The following is a 21,139-nucleotide window of genomic DNA, read 5'->3' as shown; positions in this document are numbered from 1 at the left end:
CCAACCAGGCAGTCCTAAAGGAAATCCATCCTGAATATTCATTGGAAGGACTGATTTTGAAGCTGAAACTCTAATACCTTGGCCACCTGATGCAAAGAACTGACTCATTGGAAAAGACTCTGATGCTGGGAAAGATTGGAAGTGGGTTAGAAGGGGATGACAGAGGATGAGATGGTGGATGGCATCACAAACTCGATGGACGTGAGTTTGAGTAAACTCCAGGAATTCATGATAGACAGGGAAGCCTGGCGTGCTGCAGTGCACAAAGAATTAGACCCAACTGAGTGACCGAACTGAACTGACAGGAACTGATATATCCCATAACATTGTCTCTTGCTTAAAAAATATGAGTGCTTTAGAACTGAGTAGGAGTTGTGAAACCATAGACAAAGAGACATGGCTTGATTCACAAAACTTTTTAATATATTTTCCCATGTAGAAATTGGGAGGAACATGCCCAAATTATATGTTTTAACTTAGAAATATATATAACTAGGAACAAAGGCTTAGATTAGCAACTGTATAATAGATAAGACCTAAATATAAGATGTATGGGCCTGGTTACATTATTTGTCCAGAATATACTTCATTATGAAATTTGGGTCCTTGTTGTATTAGACACTAAGGACAAAAACTCTAAGTTATGGGCTTTTTTATTATTTGGTGATTTCATTCAAATAGATTGGGATGGTACAGAGATATATCATTACACAGGAGAGACATTTCAAAATTTTTTTAAATGCTTTCAATGCCAACTTCCTGTTTCATGAAGTAATGTAAACGATTATCGATGGTGACTAGATACTTTCTTTTCAGATGAATATCAGATTTGATTTTTTTAATCTACTCATTAGCCATATTGTTGGCACAGCAAGTCACAGACATTAGATCAGACATAAACTTGGCAACAATATGTAGTGTCCTTCATAAAATATTGTTGTGCATCCAAATGCCATGTATATAAAATTGGCATAGAGAATTCACATTTTGGTATGCTAATAAAATTGATATCCAAAGGCTCTCATTTTTATCATAAGAATGCAGTGTATATCCAGCACTTAGATAGTGGGCATGGCCAATGTACTGAAACAGTTCTGACAAGAGAAGGAATAGAAAACTCTACCAGTAAATCTAGCCAAGAAGAACTAAAGAAGGGATCTTAATCCAACCAAGAATTTGCTTTTATTGTCTAGTGATAATTATGAGCCATATCTGAGTGTATGAAAGCCAAAAAGTCTGAAAAAAATTGTGACAAGACAAAAGAAAAGAAGATGGGGGAAAGGAAGAAAATAGACCAAAGTAGGAAGAAAACAGAGGATGTAAACAGCTGGCAGCTATGGCCAGTGGAGATGTAAAGAGGCTAGTAAAAATTACTTGAATATAAAGTGTGTGAAAGCAATGGTCATAAGTAGAACAACACACCATTCATAAAAGTATTTTCATGTGCTAATTGACTGCTCCTTAAAAGCTCCCCCACAAAAAATTCATTTATTTTATAATTGCCATCCAGTAATCAATGCTATCCCCCTTCATGGATCACAACCTTATCATGGTGAAGAGGCTTGCATAACTCAATGGAGCTATGAGCCAAGTTGTACAGGCCCACCCAAGATGGACAGGTTTTATTGAAGAGTTCTAACAAATGTGATCCACTGGGGAAGGAAATGGCAACCCACTCCAGAATAATTGCCTGGAGAACCTCATGGACAGTAGGAAAAGGCAAAAAGATATCACACCCGAAGATGAGTCCACAAGATCGGGAGATGTCCAATGTGTTACTGGGAAAGAGCAGAGGGCAATTACCAATAGCTCCAGAAAGAATTTAGTAGCTGGGCCAAAGGGGAAATGATGCTCAGTTGTAGGTATGTCTGGTAGTGAAAGTAAAGTACGATGTTGCAAAGAACAATATTGCATAGAAACCTGGAATGTTAGGTACATGAATCAAAGTAAATTGGATGAGTCAAGCAGGAGATGGAGAAACTGAACATCAACATCTAATGAATCAGTGAACTAAAATGGACAGGGATGGGTGAATTTAGTTCACACGATGATTATATCTACTACTTATGGGCAAGAATCCCTTAGAAAAAATGAAATAGCCCTTAAAGTAGACACAAGAGTCTGAAATGCAGTTCTTGAGTGCAATCTCATAAGTGACACAGTGATGTCAGTTTGTTTCCAAAGCAAACCATTCAATATTACAGTAATCCAAGTTCTAGGACCCAACCACTGATGCCAGAGGAGCTACAGTTAATCAGTTCTCTGAAGACCTACATGACTTTATAGAACACTGAAAGCAGTCATTTTCATCATAGGGAATTATAATGTAAAAGTTGGAAGACAAGAGATACCAGAGTAAAAGGCAAGTTTGACCTTGGAGTACAAAATGAAGCAGAGCAAAGGCTAAGAGTTTTGCCAAGAACACACTGGTAATAGCAAACACCCTTTTCCGGCAATGCAAGAGACAACTCTACACATGGACATTATCACATGGTCAATACCAAAATCAGATTTTGTTCTTCATGGCCAAAGATGGAGAAACTCTATACAGTCAGCAAAAAACAAGACCTGGAGATGACTATAGCTCAAAACATGAACTCCTTATTACAAAATTCAGGCTTAAACTGGAGTAGGGGAAAACACTAGGCCATTCAGGAATGACCTAAATCAAATACCTTATGATTATACAGTGGAGGTGACAAATAGATTCAAAGGGATAGATCTGGTAGACATATCAAATACATAATGTCTATGTCTCTTTAGACACATAGTGTCTGTAGAACTATGGATGGAGGTCACAGGAGGCAGTGACAAAAACCATCCCAAAGAAAAAGAAATTTAAGAAGGCAAATAGGATATGTGAGAAGGCTTTACAAATAGCTGAGGAAAGAAAAGAAGCAAAGGACAAGGGAGAAAGGGCAAGATATACCAAACTGAAAGATGAGTTCCAGAGAATACCAAGGAAAAATAAGAAAACTTCAATTAACAATGCAAAACAATAGAGGAAAACAATAGAATGGGAAAGACTAGAGGTTTCTTTAAGAAAACTGGAGATAAATCAAGGGAATATTTCATGCAAGGATGGGATGATAAAGGACAGAAACAATAAAGAATTAACAGAAAAAAAAAAGAGATAAGAGGTGGCAGGAATACACAGAAGAACTATACAGAAACGCTCTCAATGATCTGGATAACCATGATAGTGTAGACAGTCACTTAGTGCCAGACATCCTGGAGTATGAAGTCAAGTGGGCCTTAGGAAGCATTACTTGGAACAGAGCTAGTGAAGGTGATAGAATTCCAGTTGAGCTATTTAAAATCCTAAAAGATGATGCTGTAAAGTTCTACACTCAATATGTCAGCAAATTTGGAAAACTCAGCAGTGGCCACAGAACTGGACAAAGTGAGTCTTCATTCCAACCTTGAAGAAGGGCAATGCCAAAAATGTTCATGATACAATTGTGCTCATTTCACATGCTATTAAGTTAATGCTCAAAATCCTTCAAGCTAGGTTTTAGCAGTCTGTAAACTGAGAAATTCCAGATGTATAAGCTAGATTTCAAAGAGGCAGAGGGACCATATATCAAATTGCCAACATTCATTGAATCATGGAGAAAGCAAGGGAATTCCAGAAAAACATCTACTTCTGCTTCATTGACTACACTAAATCCTTTGACTGTGTGGATCACACCAAAAATAAAGTGAGGGAGTACCAGACCACATTACCTGTCTCCTGAGAAACCTGTATGTGGGTCAAGAAGCCATAGTTAGAACTGAACATAGAACAACTGATAATTCAGTACTGGGAAAGGAGTACATCAAGGATATATATTGTAATTCTGCTTGTTTAGCTTATATGTAGAGTGCATCATATGAATTGCTGGGGTAGATGAATCACAAGCTGGAATTAGGATTGCTGGGAGAAATATAAATAACCTCAGATATTCAGATGATAGATACCACTGTAATGGCAGAAAATGAAAAGGAACTAAAGAGCCTTTTGATGAGTGTGAAAGAGGAGAATGACAAAGCTGGCTTAAAACTCAACATTCAAATAACTAAGATCATAGCATTCAGTCACATCACTTCATGGCAAATAGAAGAGGAAAAAGTGGAAGCAGTGACAGATTTTCTTTTCTTGGGCTCCAAAATCATTGTAGACAATGCCGCAGCCGTGAAATTAGAAGATGCTTGCTTCTTGGGGAAAAAAAGCTATAACAAATATAGAAAGCATACTCACAAGCAAAGACATCACTTTGCCAATAAAGGGCTGTACAGTCAAAGCTATGATTTTTCCAGTAGTCAAGTATGGATATGAGAGTTTGACCATAAAGTAGGCTCAGCACCAAAGAATTAATGCTTTTGAATACTTGTGCTGGAGAATATTATTGAGAATCCTTTGGACTGCAGGGAGATCAAACCAGTCAATTCTAAAGGAAATCAACCCTGACTATTCACTAAAAGGACTGATGCTGAAGCTGAAGCTCTGATACTTTGACCACCTGATGCCAAGAGCTGAATCACTGGAAGAGACCCTGATACTGGGAAAGAATGAGGGAAGGAGGAGAAGGGGTGACAGAGGATGAGATGGTTGGATGTCATCACTGACTCTATGGACATGAGTTTGAGCAAACTCCAGGAGATGGTAAAGGACAGGGAAGTCTGGCATCTGGAGTCCATGGAGTAACAAAGAGTTGGACACAACTTAGCAACTGAACAACAAATAAAACAAAATCAGTGTTAAAGATGACCTTGATTGGGGACCAAATAAAGTCAAGTGTTTTCTACTTCTTAAGGAAGAAAAAAGTACATTACATTTAAAGAAAAAAAATTGCCTCTGAGTGGATGAAATTTAAAGTTATGCCAATTAAAGAGAAAATGCCCATTTATCCAAACTTTCATTGTTCTCCAGTGCCTAGTAAGTTTGGCACACCATAAAACTAATATGTCACAGTAAAACCCTGTTGCTGAGATATGGGTCTCATAATACATCATTTAGATTTTCTATAATTTCACCAATATCCTCAATGACAAAAAGAAATTGTGTAACCTAAAATGACAAATGCCTACCAATAACTTCAGAAAGAAATTTTAATGGAAAGTTAGTCTTTAACTTAATGGCAGAAAGTGAAGAGGAACTTAAAAGCCTCTTGATGAAAGTGAAAGTGGAGAGTGAAAAAGTTGGCTTAAAGCTCAACATTCAGAAAATAAAGATCATGGCATCCGGTCCCATCACTTCATGGGAAATAGATGGGGAAACAGTGGAAACAGTGTCAGACTTTATTTTCAGGGGCTCCCAAATCACTGCATATGGTGATTGCAGCCATGAAATTAAAAAGGTGCTTACTCCTTGGAAGGAAAGTTATGACGAACCTAGATAGCATATTCAAAAGCAGAGACATTACTTTGCCGACTAAGGTCCATCTAGTCAAGGCTATGGTTTTTCCTGTGGTCATGTATGGATGTGAGAATTGGACTGTGAAGAAGGCTGAGCGCTGAAGAATTGATGCTTTTGAACTGTGGTGTTGAAGACTCTTGAGAGTCCCTTGGACTTCAAGGAGATCCAACCAGTCCATTCTGAAGGAGATCAGTTCTGGGATTTCTTTGGAAGGACTGATGCTAAAGCTGAAACTCCAATACTTTGGCCACCTCATGCGAAGAGTTGACTCATTGGAAAAGATTCTGATGCTGGGAGGGATTAGGGGCAGGAGGAGAAGGGGACGACCGAGGATGAGATGGCTGGATGGCATCACCGACTCAATGGATGTGAGTCTGAGTGAACTCCGGGAGTTGGTGATGGACAGGGAGGCCTGGCGTGCTGTGATTCATGGGGTCACAAAGAGTCGGACACGACTGAAGCAACTTAGAGGGCAGGCACACATCATGCATTAGAAGGTATACTTTCCATTTCACCAGAACTGATAAAAAACTTGAAAGATGGTATTCACTGGGCATTATTTGAGGAGGATCAGAAAGAATCCTTCCCTTCTACAACACACCGAAAGATGGAAGAAAAACTGTCTGTTCCCTATGTTTGTTTGTTTTTTAATAAACAATATTACTCATTGTGTCTGTATGATTTGGCATGGGACAAAAGGAAGAAGTGGTGTAATAAACAATGACCAGGAACCTGAAAGATTGAAGACAGACTGAAATCCTGAAATCCGTGATATGTACCAAACAGAAATTGAGTCATGCACTCAGTTCTTTACCACCATGCCATTATCTCCAAACAAGCTATTAAATGATCGATTGTCATAATAGTGGTGGTTGAAAATTTTAAGTCTACCTGCTAGGTATGCACAACAGAAAATAGCTTTGCAAACATAATTGAATTTACAAAGAAAACTACATCACTGTTATCAATCAACTTGAATACATTTTTTAAAAATCAGAGTGGTGGAGATGAAAAAATTCTAAACCATGCAACAATGTATCTTTTAAAAAAGATACCAAGGCTTTCAAAAACCTGACTGAACTATTCTGAATGACAAAAAGAACTAAAGCAGTGGCTTTTCATTTTCCTGCAAAGAGCTTATAGAAATTATTCAGTCATTTGAATGAAAGCTTCCATATTTAATTGCAACAGATGGTCTCAGTCTTTTTTACCTGCTGATCATGGAATGTTCATGTGTAAACATCCGAGAGATAATCTTTTCTATGATAGTTTTCAAATATAAGGCTTTTTCCCCCTCATTTGGGAATAATTATTTCCCTGAATAAAAGTGAAAATCCAGCTACCACTTATACAATATTGCATTTGCTAAAACTTAAAGCATCATTAATTATAAAACAAACTATTAATTTATGTTCCATTGAAAATGAGAAAAAAGCTGCTAATTTGATGGATTATACATTCATATTACCTGAAATTTTCATTTAAGAATATTGCAGAGGCATTTTAGACTTAGCTAACATCTTTAACATCACTTTGTATACACCTAAAAATGGAAATATAAACCAAATAATTTGGGTAGAGTATTTTCAGAATGTTTTCACATCCAGAGTGCAATTCTCCTGAATCCCTTTTTCACTTAGAGTCATTTATGTCCATGTTCTGTTTTATTCCCACAGTATTGTCCCCTGTGCCATCGACAGCATTGGTGATGCAGCATTTCTCAAGAGTGCTCCCCTGTTGTCTCCAGTTTTTCCCAAGAGTTGCTGCCACACTTGTGGTAAGTTTTTATTCAGTACTTTTTAGACCTTACCCAGGGAATTAATCTGAGGTTTCAGACCACAACCAGGACTTATATTCTTTCTTTAATGTGTTCATACATGGTGTGTTAACTTAAAGGCCATGGGGTAGTTGTTTTCCCATTGTGCCATCATGAATGAAATCCAAGTTGGTGCATGTGCAGTAGGTGACCACACAACTGCTACCATGCTGACAATGAAGTTACATCCTATTGATTAAATGACACACTCTATTTCCAGAGTCACTAAATATGTATTAGCAGCAATAAAACTGAACTTTTGTGAAGTTACCTAGAATTTATTTCATATTTTTCCAATACATTTGAAATTAAGCATGAATAATTTGAGTTAAATAAGTTTTTAATTGCCCCAAAATATGTTCCTTTACCAGGACTTAAGTTTATTTCCTTCAAAGGGGGAAAATGGTTAATTGAACATTGCATCCATTAATACAGAATTTACTTACATATGGTACTTATGACATTTTCCATCTCCCCCACTAGCATGTTAGCCTCACTAGAAGAGGGATTTTGCATGTTTAGTTCACTAATATATCCCTATTAAGTACTTGATGAATATTTGTTAAGAAAATGGGTCACAAGAATTTTGATAATTTATTTCTTATTAGAATACATATTTGTGCCATTATTCTTTCTTCATATAATTCCTTCAACATGATTCTTGTCATAGCAAAACTTGTGACTATTTGCATAAATCTTGAGGTTCTGATGTCAGGAATGGTATCTTACTGATATCTTTTATAGGCACTTAGTGCCTATAGTGATATAAGGCATACAATAAGGGCCCAATAAATATTTGTAGAATTCTAAGAAATTAGCAAAGTACCCTGGAGGAGAGCATGGCAACTCACTGCAGTATTCTCGCCTGGAGAATCCCCATGGACAAAGGAACCTGGTGAGTCCATGGGGTCACAAAAAGTTGGGCATGACTGAGTGACTAAGTACAGCACAGCACAGCAAAGTATTATAGTTTAGTGAAATATTATGCTAAATAATTTTAATTAGCCAAATTAAGAATTGAATTAGAGAAGAAAGGATTTACCAAGTAAACCATCATATTAAACATGTAACTTTTACCAAAGATTCATTATCTAGACTAAGTTTTGAAATATTCAATAAGTTTCCATCATTGAATCATCCAATTACTATTGATGATGATTAATCTGTGCACATTGGATTATTACATAGTAAACTTTTAAGCAACTGTGTTTCATATTTAGAGATTTACTTCAGATAGTGTTAAATACCAGAGGTGTAAATTCAATTTAAAAGGATTATGACCAACCTAGATAGCATATTGAAAAGCAGAGACATTACTTTGCCAACAAAGGTCCATTTAGTCAAGGCTATGGTTTTTCCAGTAGTCATGAGAGTTGGACTGTGAAGAAGGCTGAGTGCTGAAGAACTGATGCTTTTGAAGTGTGGTGTTGGAGAAGACTCTTGAGAGTCCCTTGGACTGCAAGGAGATCCAACCAGTCCATTCTAGAGGAGATCAGCCCTGGGTGTCCTTTGGAAGGAATGATGCTGAAGCTGAAACTCTAATACTTTAGCCACCTCATGCGAAGAGTTGACTCATTGGAAAAGACTTTGATGCTGGGAGGGATTGGGGGCAGGACGAGAAGAGGACGACAGAGGATGAGATGGCTGGATGGCATCACTGACTCAATGGACGTGAGTTTGAGTGAACTCCGGGAGATGGTGATAGACAGGGAGGCCTGGTTTGCTGCAATTCATGAGGTCCAAAAGAGTCAGACATGACTGAGTGACTAAACTGAACTGAACTGATGGTAGCTGCATATTGAAATAGTTGTGCCATTACAATTTTCCTGTTTTATTCCTTCATCACGATTCTTGCCATATATAGATTGTGATGATTTGAATAAATCTTGAAGTTCTGAGGCCAGGAATGGTGTCTTACTGGTATGATATCTTTTATGAATAAGGCACTTCCTGAGTATCATGGTATAAGGCATAACTGTAACTGTGTTAGTCATTCAGTAGAGTCCAACTCTTTGTGACCCCAGGGACAGTAGCCTGCCAGACTCCTCTGTCCATGGAATTTTTCAGGTAAGAATACTGGAGTGGCTAACCATTCCTTTTTTCCAGGGGATATTTCCAACCCAGGGATCGACCCTGAGTCTCCTGCATTTTAGGCAGATTCTTTACCATCTGAGCCACCAGGAAAGCCTGGTATAAGGCATACAGTAATATAATGCAACACATTGTTGCAGGAGTGCAACAGTAAAACTAAAAACGATAACCATAACAACAGTTCCATGAGTGGATTCAGTCTGGGTGGAACATTGTTTCTTCAGTATTAGATGTTTGTGCTGTGTGTGCTTAGTCGTTCAGTCGTGTCTGACTCTTTAAGAGACTTCGTGAACGGTACCCGACCAGCCTCCTCTGTCCATGGAATTCTTCAGGCAAGAACACTGGAATGCAACACTGGAATGCGTAGCTGTTCCCTTCTCCAGGGGGTCTTCCTGACCCAGGAACTGAACCCAGGTATCCCTCACTGCAGGCAGATTGTATACCATCTGAACCACCAGAGAAGCCTAGTATAAGGCATACAGTAAAACAGGCAACATTACTCATGGAAATGTAGAAACTGTTACATTATAACTCTAAACATTCTTAAAGCATGTAAGACTCCTTTGTAAAATGTTGCAATAAGTCATTACACAATTTTATCCATTGCATATTAAAGATTCTCAAGATTCCCCATCTTCTTCATAGCCACTTAGAAAGTAATGTTGATCAATCTCACTCATATTATCTATCTTGATTTGCAAAGAATCTTTACTATATGATCCAAACAGTATCATACTCTTGCAAATAGTATGTTATTACAGAGTGAAAGGAGGTAGTTACAATAGAAAACACTAAATATCTATGCTTGAGACTTTCTTTCAGAGACATATTCACACAGCATCTAAGAGGGAAGAAAGATAGTACACGTGAGTGTGTATGTTTTAAATTGGCCACTTAAAAGAATCAATGTGTGGTAAAGGTTGGCTTATGATTTGTCTATAGGGCTTGATCTTTAGGCACAGTTATTATTAACAGCAGAAAGAAATGCATTCAGATTATAAATCTCCAAACTGAAGGGAGACTAAATATATATATTTTGAGCTTCATAATGTCAGTTTCAATTGAATTGCATGTTTAAAAATAAAGCTACCTCCTTCAGAATACTTAAATGTTTATCAGAATGTAGCCTACATTCAGAAATGGTACTATTAGTTCATATTAAATAATATTTAAGAGCCATAGCTCCAGTAAAGAAAGCTAAAAATTGACAAGTGAATATTTCATTAGAACTTGTCAAACAGCTGCAATTGACTAAACATAGCTGGAAATATGGTGTATAGGATAGATGATCAGGCTTCAAAATGTAGAGGTTAAGATACACAAAATATGAGTTCCTGCAGTAAATATTTCTCTTTATGATACAGCTAACCTGCACTTTGAAACTCATAAGAGATGCCTCAAAGGGTGAAAGATTCTGGATTGACTTTCATGGATGACACGTTTAGAAGGTTAATTGAAATGTATAAATATTAAAGGTTCTTTGTCACCTTCTAACATTATTATAACATTTCTCATTGTGAGGCAGAGAAAGCGAGGGGAAAGAATCAAATCATGAACACATATGTTAAAGAAGTAGTGGTCATATTTGGTAGGGTATCAAGCCAATGGAAAAGGAAGTATAACTGCAATTTAGGAAAATCTATGTGGGAGACTGCAAATCATCAGTGACTAGTTCAATCAGGGATAACTGAAAGAAAACATAATCATTTTTGCACTGAGTAGCTCTAATATAATCTATGACTTTCAAGTTTTGCTGCCCTCCTTTCTTCCCACACAAAATGGTTAGCCTCTCTATTCTGTCCACAGATAAACTACAAGTTTCCTGAGCTGACTAGAACCTGAAGACAAAAATAAAAATCTTATGTTCTTGAAGGCATTGGTTAAGCCCAGGTTCATTCCCTGAAAATAAATTCATCCAACCTGATGTGCTTCTCACATGCTGTCTATTGCCATAAATGTCTTAAATCCATTTTTGACACTGCGAAGCAGCATATTTTATGAAATATGTGATAAATTCACACATTTGAGATTAGAATTTGGCTGATTGTCCTTTCAGAGGCTAAATAAAAACCAGGTTGATTGCTGTAGCACTTTGTCAAACATACCAAATGAAATTCATGTATCAAAATGGAACTAGGACAAATTCACTCCAGATTCACTGTAAATATTATATCATTTCTTCAAGAACTATCTTTCAGTAAACCCCAAGTATAACCAATGTCTTTCATGGTGTTAGAATCTCTTCTAAAACATAATTTTCACAAACTACTTGAAGAATAGTTTCAGTGGCGTGATCTAAAATGATTTAAATAGCAATTTCTATGTGTTTAATGGAAGCAAACTTTTCCTCCTAGATCAAGCTTCTATAAAATATTTACAGAATAGTATCTAAAATGTTGTCTTCAGTGTTCTTGCCCTTTGTTAACTCTCTACAGGTGATATAACTAATAGCAGTGAATAAAATGTGAGGTAAATGTATCTGCACAAAAATGATATTGCATCCAATGAGAACTCGAAGAAAAAATACATAACTTACAGAGCATGTATTATGAAATATGTGATGCTGCTGCTGCTGCTAAGTTGCTTCAGTCATGTCCAACTCTGTGTGACCCCATAGACGGCAGCCCCCCAGGCTCCCCCGTCCGTGGGATTCTCCAGGCAAGAACACTGGAGTGGGTTGCCGTTTCCTTCTCCAATGCATGAAAGTGAAGAGTGAAAGTGAAGTCTCTCAGTCATGTCCCACTCTTTGAGACCCCATGGACTGCAGCCCACCAGGCTCCTCCGTCCATGGGATTTTCCAGGCAAGAGTACCGGAGTGGGTTGCCATTGCCTTCTCCGAAATATGTGATAAATTCACATTATGTATGGCATGGCAGTAATTGTTGTAGCTGTCATACAGTCATCCATATCAATAATCTTTCCTCAAATTAAAGTTAAATAGAACAGCTTTTTTGGTAACAAAGTTTTTGTGGGTTTTTGTGTGTGTGTGTGGTAACCATTTTTGAGAAGTTGATGTAGATAGTTCATTTTTGTGTTTTGAGACTTAAAAAAAATACCTATAAAAACACAAAAATGGATTCTTGTTGAAAATGCCAAAAGCCAAGCTTTTCCTGTTCAAGATTTGTCAAACCAAAGAATATCACCACTGTACCTGATATACCTTTCTAGAAAAGTTATGACTTATCAACGGTTATTCAAATAGGGTTGAAAGTGGTCTTTACCTGATTGGATAATATAAATCTTTGGATGATAGTAGAAAAACGACTGGGGAGGAGAAATAAATCTTTAAGTGATCCCATGAATCATATAAAAGCGCCCTCAGCCCGTATGCATCAGGGTTAAATTTACACATTTTAGCACACTTTAATATAATGTGTGGACAGAGATGAATATTGCATAGGGTGTTGATTAATCCTAGTTTTAGAAGTTTCTATAAAACTCATTTTGTGTTTCTTTATAAATTAATATCATACACCTATTGGAATGAGTATTTAATGGAAAGCTTTCATTAATATTTAAACTACAAATGTACACAAAATACAGAGACCTTCAAACAGTCACCATTTTCTACCCAAAATTTGGCCAATTCTTTTGAGTTTAATATCTTTCTCCAAGAATAAATCAAGTATTAATGACAAGGCATTTCTAGGAGCAATAGATCTAGATGGCAAGGGCAGTCTGACATTAATTAATCCATAATGAAAAGTGAATGCACAAAGAAAAACAGACAATTTCTTATTCATTATCAATTTAATTAATCAAATAGTTAGACAGTAGTGGGACATAAATGCTGAAACAGAAGCAAGTTATCAGTTTGTCCAAGTCATAGAGAAGATTGGGTTAGATACACCAAAAGGCTTCATGATTCTAGAATTCTAAAATATCACAAGGATAATAATAAGATTAAGGATTGACGAGTACAGAGTCTTCAAAGAGAAAAGGAAGAGTGTAGTAAAAACTCACTGTAAACTATTTTAGTCATGCAGTTGCCTATGTGAACTCATATTTGGTCATAAACCTGACATATCTTGATGGAGTAACTGCTACTAAATCAGTGAATACATACCCGAGAGTCCCTACCCCACATTTGGGATAACTTTGAGCTGTACTCTGTTCTATCTCCCAGGTTTTCCAGTAGTTAGTTCCAGTTGCCCGCAGTGCTCAGTAGCCTAATAATGCTATACCATTAACTGCTTCCTTTTTTTCCCTACCTCAATTCCCCACTTCCTACTGATATCCCAGAGATCAACTCCCAAATCACTTCTGTAGGACTCCTTGTCTCTGGGTTGGCTTTTAGGGGAATCCAAGCACAGCACGGGCTTCCCAGGTAGCACCTGTGGTAAAGAACCTGCCTGCCAATGCAGGAGATATGAGATGTGGGTTTGATCCCTGGGTTGGGACGATCCCCTGAAGGAGGGCATGGCAACCCACTCCAGTATTCTTAACTGGAGAATCCCCATGGACAGAGGAACCTGGTGGGCTACAGTCCAAAGCATCGCAAAGAGTCCAATATGACTGAAGTAACTTAGCAGAAACAGCGGACAGACATTAATTCTAGAATGAATCAAGGAACTTTATGTGTGAGATGGATTAATGTTGGACCTAAAGAAAACAAAAACAAAAGGGCATTTTATAAAGTGTGATTACAATGTGTGAGTGACTGGACACCTCTTGGTATCATAGCAGGGTTAAAAAGCTTTGTCACTGTTGACATTTGAGATAGATAACTCTTTGTTGTGGAGATTGTCCTGTACGTTTTAAGTTGTTTAGCAGCATTCCAGATATCTACCCACTAGATATCTGTAGCCCACTCTTCCTTTCTGACAATCAAAAATCTCTCTAGATATTGACAAATGTCCCAGGGGCGGCAGAATGCAGAAAGGCCAAATCATTTCCTGTTATCCCCCTTTAAGAGCCACTGGATTATGAAATGACTTCATTTAATATAACCAATTAAATGCACTCATCCAACTGTCACATACAGTGAATCCTGCATCCTAGACATTGTGTTAAGAGATGGCAAAAACACATATAGTTCCTGATTTCACAGAATTTATATCCTAGTCAGAGGAAAATAAGGAAAATAAGTGATTACATCACCCTGAGAAACTGTCCATAATTCTGAGGCATTTTCTAATAGATACCATAGAATGAGTCATTTCTTTCCGAAATAAAATACATATATCTATATATATCTATATATATATATAACTATTTCAATGTGAGTGTATGGACAGTTGCAGCATCTAACTTAATCTTAAGAGGTAAGAGACTCTTCAAAGTCAAGCTCTGCTAGATTTTTATAACTGATTGTTTGATCCAGATTTTTTAAACCCTTGTTGTGTATGATTTATACAGTGCTATTTTGCTGTTTTCAAAACTAGGTAAATGCAGTGGTGGGTATAATAAATTCTGTATGTTTTAATATGATTTAATAGTAACTACTCTATAATATTAACTCTGATGAAGCTAAAGACTTGGAGATTTTTACAGTGCAAATTCTGCCTGGTGAGAGAGAAGGATGAAATACTTGCCCTTGATTCTTGATGCTTCATGCCTTTTGTGCTAAAATACTGTGGGACACTGAGCATGTTTTGCTTTCCTTCGCTACTGCAATTTTATTTGTTTTCTTTCCTCATCACATGTACTTTGCCCATATTTTCTACCCACCTTCTCTATATAAGTTTTATTAAAGAGCAGACATGCTTCCGTTGAAAAAAAATGTAAATGCTTATCCTAAAGCAAAACTGTAAGAAGCATTGGAAAGTGATTTTTTAAATTATTTTTCAGTCTTGTTTTCTTAGACTTTCTAGGCAACTTCCCCTCCTAACCTCATATAGTTTTCTTTTTATGAATCATACAAAAAATTGGTCTCCCCTGATAGCTCTCTGTGCTCATCAGTCCTGCGGGCGTGGAAGGCCTTATGCTATGATCCCCCGACCCTCTCTAAGGGCTTCTTTTTGTCTTGTTGAGTTTTGCATGGGACAAACAAGAAGTTCAAAGTGCAGCAGCATTAATGACTCCACAGCAGCCCTCAGCCAATGATAGATTAGAGCTGGAAAGTAACTGCCCCAGCTTCTGAGTTGTTTCCCACACTTTTCCAGAGGAATTACATCACCAGTCCTACTTATTGGCTTGTTTCCCTTCCTTGTCTCACTTCCTCGTGCCCCTGTGACACTGTTTGGGTCACTTTACCAATAAAGCATTCCAAAGCATCCTGCATTTGAATAATGGGCCAAAAGAAAGATCACCACCTTTTGGAGTTTACAATCTAGGGGGAATTATGGAAATTGTTATTAATGTACAAAATGTTACAATTCTCTTAGAAACTAATAACCTCTGGAGTTGAACTGAGAAACCTTCAACAGATGTATAATGTATCTATGTTTTCTCCATACTGATTTTTTTCATTTTTTTCTTTTCTTTCTTCCTTTTTTTCTTTTTTTGGTTGGTATAAGGAACAATACTGTTACAATACTATTTGATAAGTTTCTTTGTTATTTTAACCTATCTTTTAATACCTTGGATATTTTTTAATGCCATACACGTCATGGGAAATAGATGGGGAAACAGTGGAAACAGTGTCAGACTTTATTTTGGGGGGCTCTAAAATCACTGCAGATGGTGACTGCAGCCATGAAATTAAAAGACGCTTACTCCTTGGAAGAAAAGTCATGACCAACCTAGATAGCATATTCAAAAGCAGAGACATTACTTTGCCGACTAAGGTCCGTCTAGTCAAGGCTATGGTTTTTCCTGTGGTCATGTATGGATGTGAGAGTTGGACTGTGAAGAAGGCTGAGCACCAAAGAATTGATGCTTTTGAACTGTGGTGTTGGAGAAGACTCTTGAGAGTCCCTTGGACTGCAGGGAGATCTAGCCAGTCCATTCTGAAGGAGATCAACCCTGGGATTTCTTTGGAAGGACTGATGCTAAAGCTGAAGCTCCAGTACTTTGGCCACCTCATGCGAAGAGTTGACTCATTGGAAAAGACTGATGCTGGGAGGGATTAGGGGCAGGAGGAAAAGGGGATGACTGAGAATGAGCCCGTTGGATGGCATCACGGACTCGATGGACGTGAGTCTGAGTGAGCTCCAGGAGATGGTGATGGACAGAGAGGCCTGGCGTGCTGCGATTCATGGGGTTACAAAGAGTTGAACACGACTGAGCAACTGAACTGAACTGAACTGAACTGATAATTGTTTCTTGAAAGTTAGAATTCTGATAATCACTTCTCAGGGAGGCATGTAAGAAAAAGTATTATATGTTTAGCAGGAACATAACCCTTCATATTCACACTCTGATCTGACAAAAGCTACATTAGTACAGAATATCATTACATTGAGAGTTTAAAACACAGAGAGAAGCATCTGTTGTATCTGGAGTGGCTGCCTTTTTCTTCAGAAACTCAGAGCTGACATTAATATTAAAATCCTACATACCTGGTTCTCCAACATGCAGAATACATAAATTGGGCAGTTGCAGCAGATAACAACTTAATATTAAGAAGAGACTCTCGAAGTCCAGATCTGCTATTTAAAATTTTACAATTGAACGTTTTATCCAGATTTTCAAAACCCGTTGTGTATGATTTACACTGTGCTATTTTGCTATTTTCAAGTCTGTGTAAATACAGTGGTGAGTGTAATCAAATTTTAATACATAATTTTAAACCATTTTTTGCTATAGTTAGCAAAGTGTGATAAAAGATACAATGTGTATATAATTGTGTTTGCAAGAACTATGATTTTAAGAAAAGAAACACTAACTAAAACAATAGTTTTGCAATTGGAATATAAATATTTCCAATGTATTTTGTTGCACTGAAACTAAAGCATTATATGACAACATAGACTTGACATGTTTATTGTTTTGAACTAATAAGTATTTTCTCTAGATTAAAGTACATTGTCTCAGGGCAGTAGATTTTGTCTTATTTCTTGTTTCCTTTTTCTCATACCACAATTCCTCTCAGAATAAATTTGCTAAGCGCATGAACTAAAACATACAGAATTAAAAGGGAAATGCATTATTCTGAAGTGCAGTTATCTAAATATTAATAGCATATATTTGTAGTATAGAAATATGTGCACTTCTTTAATAACATATCAAATAAGACAATCTAGCAGTGAGTTTAACAACCAACATCATTTCAAACTAAAGAGCGCTATTTCAAGATGTCCGAAATGTGTGTCATGTGATACAAAATTATCTGTTATTTTTATTAGGTACAACAAACACTAGTGTGGTTTGTTGCTTACAATCAAAATTAACAGATGCTGAAAATAAAGATGTAATATTTTATATTTCCCCACTGAAATTCATAAGGGATTTCCCAGATGGCACTCATGGTAAAGAACTTGGCTGCCAATGCAGGAGACATAAGAAACACAGGTTCAATCCCTGGGTCAGGGAAGATACCCTGGAGGAGGGCATGGCAACCTATTCCCGTATTCTTGCCTGGAGAATCCCATGGATGAAGGGGCCTAGTGGGCTACAGATCATAGGGTCCCAAAGAGTTAGGCATGTCTGAAGTGATTTAGCACACACACACTGAAATTCATAAACCTCTTGAGTTCTATCAAGGACCGCTGGATAAGAATTCTGATTTTGGAGTAACAATATGATATTGACAGATGTTGTTGGAATAACCTTGAGGATATTCCAACCCAAAGTGGTTTTAAGAAAGAAATGACTAGGTTTTAATGTTTTCACAAAATAAAATTTCAGTTTTGAACTCTTAAGAGCTGCAGTAGCAACTCAAGTATTTACAGGAAATGCAAATTAATAAAATGGGCAAATAAGAACATAGGAGTTGTGAAGAAGACACAGGATCTTTCTGAAAGAAATTGTGTATATATGCCACATAAAATGTCTTAGGACCCAACTAGTCCAGGGCTAAAAATCTGTAATCTCTGATAAAAATGTGCAAAACCAAAGATAGTTTTTATTTTTTATTTTGGAAAGCTTTTTGCAAATAGTGTCTCCTATCTTTACCACCTAACTATATTTCTACAGGTAAATAGATAGTACTATCTCTGCTTCACAACCTGAAAGCAAATGAGTGATCTAGGTCACATAGCTAATTAGAAAATCTAAGCATAATGGCCAGGATTCCACTTTGTTTCCTCTAAAGAATAAGTCATTGCTGAAACCTTGTGTTGATAAGACATATTTAGGGGGAAAAAGTCAAATTTAACTTATGGTATGAGAAAACAGTAAAACTTAACTTGCAAACAAATGCATAATAAGTCCCAGTGTGCTGAGCTGTCTAATATATGCATTGTGCTGAATTCTTGACAGGTATATATTCTGCAAGGGAGGTTTTGGCATCAATACTAGATACTTGAACTAGTTTAGATAAAAAGGGAGTTAGTTGGGAAACCTTAAAACTGTCCAACAGTCAAAACCTCTTCATAATTGTACTCTAACATTTCCACTTCCATAAGGGTGTAATCTGAATCTTCCAAAACCAATGCCAACATGGAAATAATTTTTTGATCAGAATGTTACTACATCAGCTTTGTTGATTCAACAGTACAGAGAATTTTTTAACCTGTGTATATCTGTTGACTTTAGGGGTGTCATCTAGTATGGATCAGTTGTAATTTATAAATCTTTTTAATTGAAATTGTGAGATCAATCCTTTATGGAAGAGTGAAGAAACTTATGGCAAAATTCAATTTTGGTAAAAACATTTTATTATTATTTTTTCAGCCAACTAAAACTAAAATTTAAGTAGATATATCTATATCAGTATCAGTGAAATAGCTATTAAGATCTCTAACTCTCTTAATTACTACTGGAAAATTTGATGCTATTTTTATATAAACAAATTTATTTTAATGATACCATTATATTGTCATTTCAAATTCTGTCATCATAGCTTTCCAAAATTTTCCAGCTCTTAATAGTTTAAATTAATGGCATATTTTATTCTTATTTAAACTCAAATTTTAATAATGTATGTTTTATTTGTGTTATAACTTCAGAAATGAAAGCAAAAAATAAAATGTTAATTTATAAAGAAACCCCTGGAAAGTGTTAAATTTAAATATTAAGCATATTTATATTATTGCATGATAAAGTTTTTTTCTTTTATTGTACAGCTTCTAATTTTCACTAAAACATATCACTGTCATAGAAAAAAAATTAAATTATATTTAAAATTGGTTTCATAAAAAAGAAAAAACATGATTTTATTTCTTAAATGAAAAAGATTAAAGCAGACAGTGGACCAGGAAAGGAGTAACTGAGATTTTATATAACACGGTAAAGGCCTCCTTGACATGGTGATATTTGAGCAGAGACTAAAGCAGGAGAGCCATACAGCAAGAAGAGGCTTCCAGGCAAGGGCAGAACAGAAGGCGCCAGAGAGGCAGCATGCTTTCAAATAATATTTATCAGAACCTACTGTGTATACATATATGTTATTTTCCGTGCTATCACAGTACCAAACAGCTAAAACTCATTTTTCCAACCCTAAAGGAATTTTAACTTGAGCCAGGGGAGAGCTCTGAGAAATAGAAAATAATTAAAAAACAATTCAAAACAATGTTGGTTACACGAAAGAATCTATACATATTTTTAAAATCATCTATCCCACTTAATCTAGGATATAAAAGACAAATTTTATATTATTAGGTGATACTAAACTTGAGATATTTATTCTACTATAATTAGAAGCCATTTGTTGTTTGTATTTACATCTTCAATAATGAGTCAAGATTAAAAGTCTATGCTTTGTCTATAATTTTACTTTTAAAACTAAATTATATGTCCTCTTACAGAAATATAAAAGCAGATCCTAAAATTGTAAATTAATCCTGACAAATCTGTCAGTAGAGTCTGAAATATCAAAACAATGAAGTTTCAGAAGGCTCTTTAGACCTCTTTAGATGTTGCTATATATGTAAAAAAATTTAATGTATTTTTTAAATAAATACTGTGCTGTTATGCTGCACTATGACACATCAGTTAACTTGTGTGCCAGCATTTTTTATTATGTGCCAAATTTATTTCTGCTACAATTGAGGAGCTACCTTCTTATGGATACATGTGCTAGACGGAATGTTTGGTTGATCAAAATACAAGAAACCATGGAGAGTGGAATATTATAATATTAAGTGAGCATTATATAAAGCCCTTCCTGAAAAAAAAAATCACACAATTATTAGATCAGAAAGACTCTGACTTGGGATAAAGATGGTAATTGTTGGCTTAGTAAGTAGCTGGAAACAGAGGAATCTGAAGTAAAAAACTGGGTTCAATTCAGTCTCCTTTCACGTGTATAACTGATACTCTCAGGCTTGCCTCTAACATAAGTAACTGAGAACCAATTGACAACCATATGTTAAATTCTCTGAGTAAAAAGTGAACAGTTAAATTCTATAAAGCTTCACTACTCATTCAACAAATATTTAATGTACAAGCCTAGGAAAAACAATTATAAATAAGTCAGATATCTCTGCCTCAACAAGCCCTCTAATGTAGTAAAAATAAATGCAAATAAGAGCATTATTGTAAGAATGCTCACTGGCAGCTATGCTGAAACTGCAATGATACAGAGATGAGCATAGTCCCTGAGCAGAAATGACATGTAAATTCATGAAGTATCCTATATTTTAAAAAACACAGCTCTCAAAAAATATAAAAGTTAATATTAAAAGTGTGTGCACGTTTGCTCAGTTGCTTATTTGTGTCAAGCTTTTTATAACCCCATGGATTGTAACCAACCAAGCTTCTCTGTCAATGGAATTCTCCAGGGGGTTTTCCCCACACAGGGATTGAATCTGTGTCTCCCACACTGCAGGCAGATTTTTACCATCTGAGCC

The 21,139-nt window shown here is 36.3% G+C and overlaps 1 pseudogene; it reads left to right on the top strand.

The window, feature by feature from the left end:
- The first annotated feature begins 20,833 nt into the window (after positions 1-20,833).
- Positions 20,834-20,932, top strand: LOC120868508 (annotated as a pseudogene).
- Positions 20,933-21,139: the final 207 nt, after the last annotated feature.

Source organism: Oryx dammah, unplaced genomic scaffold, assembly GCF_014754425.2.
Source record: "Oryx dammah isolate SB20612 unplaced genomic scaffold, SCBI_Odam_1.1 HiC_scaffold_9, whole genome shotgun sequence".
NCBI lineage: Eukaryota > Metazoa > Chordata > Mammalia > Artiodactyla > Bovidae > Oryx > Oryx dammah.
Note: the sequence above shows the minus strand (reverse complement) of the source record. Positions and strands in the feature narration are given on the sequence as shown.